At 53.5% G+C, this 3672-nt stretch overlaps 4 non-coding genes across 4 annotated transcripts; all 4 read left to right on the forward strand.

Moving 5' to 3' along the window:
- The first annotated feature begins 276 nt into the window (after positions 1 to 276).
- Positions 277 to 348, forward strand: TRNAC-GCA. The gene has a single exon. It is a non-coding gene; the product is annotated as a tRNA-Cys (tRNA).
- A 287-nt stretch (positions 349 to 635) lies between these two features.
- On the forward strand, positions 636 to 707 carry TRNAC-GCA. The gene has a single exon. It is a non-coding gene; the product is annotated as a tRNA-Cys (tRNA).
- A 423-nt stretch (positions 708 to 1130) lies between these two features.
- On the forward strand, positions 1131 to 1202 carry TRNAC-GCA. The gene has a single exon. It is a non-coding gene; the product is annotated as a tRNA-Cys (tRNA).
- Positions 1203 to 1531: 329 nt separating this feature from the next.
- On the forward strand, positions 1532 to 1603 carry TRNAC-GCA. The gene has a single exon. It is a non-coding gene; the product is annotated as a tRNA-Cys (tRNA).
- Positions 1604 to 3672: the final 2069 nt, after the last annotated feature.

Genomic DNA, 3672 nt, shown 5'->3' on the forward strand with positions numbered 1-3672 from the left:
TGTGTGCTGAGAGCAAACAGAAGCAAAGGTGAGTGCCTCCAAAGCTGTCCTGAGGCGGCTGGTGCCACGTGTTGCTGTTTCTGTGTTGAGACAAAGTAAGCAGGGATGTCAGTGGTTTGTTCCTGCAAGGGTTTGCAAGCATGCGAAGCAGAGAGCAGGTTAAGGTTAATGAAAGGGATGCTGTGTGGGAGGCGGGGCTGGGAGTGCAGGCAGTGGAATGCAGCAGCGCCTCTGTCAGCGGCCACAAAGGGCCTCACCTGGCAGGTGCTGCCCAGTGGGGGTATAGCTCAGGGGTAGAGCATTTGACTGCAGATCAAGAGGTCCCCGGTTCAAATCCGGGTGCCCCCTCCCCTTGGCCTCTCTTTTTCTGCCCCACAAGTTGCTTTTCAGCTTCTCAGCTGCCTCTTTCTCCCCTCAGCTGTCGGTGCTGCTGTCCCTTGGTGAGCGCAGCAGCGCCCAGGTGCCAAGAGGTGGATTGCCACGGGAAGAGGACTGGCAGTGCAGTGTTGGTGAGCACAGACCTGAGATTTCCTTGAGCACTGCTTTCTGCACTGCAATAATTGGCACTGCATAATTGAATTGACTCCCGTTTGGAATGAGTGGGAAAATTGAGGCTGGGCAGACAGGCAGCAGCAGGGGGTATAGCTCAGTGGTAGAGCATTTGACTGCAGATCAAGAGGTCCCTGGTTCAAATCCGGGTGCCCCCTTGGGCTGTTATTTTTCTCAGGATACTTAAAGGACTGGGAGCTGGGATAAGCACAGTTTGATCATTTTTACCTCCCTGTAAGGCCGATGCAATATGGCTCTGTGTCTCCAGGAAGGGTTATTCTGTTCCTTTTTGGAAGGGCTGCATCTTTTTAAAGCGAGGCTTTTCTCTCCAGCCTTGTGGTGAGCTCAGCTCGATGCTGGTTTTCACATTACAGAACAGCACAGAAGTGACGGCCAAAATTGTTTCAAATGTCCTCTGGGAGTCTGGTGACTCAACTCTTGGTAGCAGCTCTCTGTAGAAGGCAGTGTGAATTTTAGGACACCCAGTGATGCATGAAATGAAGGATTCTAAGCAGCTGGGATCAACTCTGAGCTCTGGGCATAGATTGCTTAAGAATCACCTTGTGCAGATGCTGCTTCAAGGGGGTGTAGCTCAGTGGCAGAGCATTTGACTGCAGATCAAGAGGTCCCTGGTTCAACTCCAGGCGCCCCCTTTGGATTGGGTGCTTTTCCTGAGATAAACACGAGCAGCATTCCTTGTTTTTAGACCCTGTCTGCCTGCGCCTTGCACGGAGAGCCAGCTGCTCTGTCCACATCTGTGTTTTTGATGCTGATCAACTGAACACACACAGTCAAAATGAATATTTGCATCAGTAACACTTTTTTTGTTGTTAATGCAAATGCACAGTGCAATTCTTATTGCCTGTAATTGCTTGTCATGTGAATTAGGAATCAAAGAAAGCTGATCTATAGGAACTGTAACAGCAGACATAAGTGGTCTCTGTGTGTGTTTTTTAGCGCTCCTTGGCCAGGTGCTGCAGCAGGGGGTGTAGCTCAGTGGCAGAGCATTTGACTGCAGATCAAGAGGTCCCTGGTTCAACTCCAGGTGCCCCCTCTTTACCTTCCTTTTCCAACCTTCTTCCAAAATCCTTTGCAGACCAAACGTGGGAGTGCCCTTATTTCTCTGAGGTCTTACAAATCTCCTGCCTCTTACCAGCTGCAGAGTCTCAGTTTTTCCATTTTTCCTGTGGTTTAGCTCAACAATTCATGTATATACAAACAACTCGATGCTAGTGGCAGGAGGAACATCTTGTTTTTCCTGTCTGAATAATTACCATTAACTATACAGGAAGCAGTAAGCACAAGGCCGTTCTACGAAAGGGGACCTGCAGTGGTTTTTGGAGGCAGCTGGAGTGGGAGGGGCAGCGCTCAGCCCGAGCCGGGAGCCGCAGCCAAGCGCTGCTGGCCGTGCCCCGGAGGGGATCGAACCCGGATCCCCGCAGCCGCAGGCAGCCGCGCTGCGCCTGAGCCACGCCCCAGCGCCGGGTCGCCCCGGGCGCGCACTTTCGCGGGCTCACGTAGCCCAGGGGCAAAGCGCCGGGCTGGGAGCCCGGAAGTCGCCGGTTCTAAACCCGCACCGAGCGGTGAGGAACCCGCTCACGACCTGGAAGTTTTGCTCGGAGACACCGCGCTTCGTTACAGACCTCCGGGAAACGGAGTGAGGACGGCACAGCCAGAGGCCTGTATCTCCGGTCATCGCTGCGACCGCGACACGCTGCACTCGGCACCATTAAATGTGTGCATTTACCTCGGATTTATCTCACGTCACTGCTTCATTTTTATTTTTCTTTTCCCGATGAGAACCGGAACCGCAGCGAGGCGCCGGGGCCAGCAGGGCTCCGGTTGTTTCTATCCCCGTCATCCTGCCGAGGTGACGCCTCCAAAGAGCGCCGCGCGGAACGGCGGCGCGTGTTGATGACGTCACGGCACTTCCGGTTCGTGCCCTCGGGCTTCAGGCCGTCCTTAAGGGCCCTGCGGGGTCGATGCGGGGCTGCGGCTGCCGCCTCTGCGCGGTGCGGGGACGGTGTGGAAGCGTGAAGCCGGTGGGGAAAGTGGTGGAGCTGCGGTGGTTTGCGGGGGGAGAAGGCGCTGAGGGTGCGGGCGTTGCCAGGTGAGGGGCGGCGGGCTCCCATGGTGGGCTCGGGGAGTTTGGGGGGAAACCTGCGGCCCTGTGGCGGCTGTAACGGCCTCGGACTGCGGCGCAGGGAAGCTTCCTCTTAATAAGCGCGGGCGCTGTGTCGGAGGAGGCTCGTGACTCATTTTTCCTGTTTTTAATTAAGTGCTGGCCGTGGTATTCTTTAGCTGTGATGCATTTGCTGCTGGCATAAAATATGCGCGTATATTAACATAAAGTTCTGTCTCTTACGCTCAATGTTTGCACTTGTTCACCCATAGTGCCTTTAACTTTAGGACTCTGGCACAGAGGAAAAGAAAGTCAGCTATGTGTACTAAAGCTTCTGAGGTGGGCTTAACTTGTGAGATTCCTGCGTGCTCCCCCCTCCAGTTACTCCTTTAAGTGCTGCTGAGGATCTCGTAGGAAAGCAGCATCTGCACTGCTGCACATTCAAACAGTACATAACCTCTTTTCGGCCTTATTTCTCCATGTGGCCCTGTTCCAAATTGCTGTAGGATGCAACGCTTTGAAATGGTTGGCAGAAATCTGCTTTTCTGCAAAAACTGGCTCTTTCCCTCAGGTTTATGCATAGTTAGCTCTCTGTCACTGAAGGCTTTCAAACCTCACCTTTTGTTCTTTCTCACATTGCCTGCAGCAAAATGCTCAGACATCCAGAGAGTGGTGGGCAGTGGATTAATTCTGTAACTAAGGGGCAGAACAGAGGCACTTTAACAGCAGACATCTGGGTGTTGCAGGTACGTGTCCACCTCACACCTCTACAGAAGGGCTTACTTGGAGTCGAATGCTTTGCCTGAGGAAAAAGAAGTCGTGTGAAAAACCTTTTTTTCCCTACTCAGGGCATGGCACAGCAGTGAGCTGTAAGAGGTTGGGTGTTTGCTTTCCCTTTAACCAGGGCTGAAGGCAGACAGCAGGGGAGGCTGCAGGCAGTGAAGGAGCCGCAGTGTGAGGCAGCAGCTGTGGGAGATGTGTGTGCTGAGAGCAAACAGAAG

This window comes from Lagopus leucura, unplaced genomic scaffold, assembly GCF_019238085.1.
Source record: "Lagopus leucura isolate 7727_CA_CO unplaced genomic scaffold, USGS_WTPT01 42302-0_obj-0_obj, whole genome shotgun sequence".
Lineage (NCBI taxonomy): Eukaryota > Metazoa > Chordata > Aves > Galliformes > Phasianidae > Lagopus > Lagopus leucura.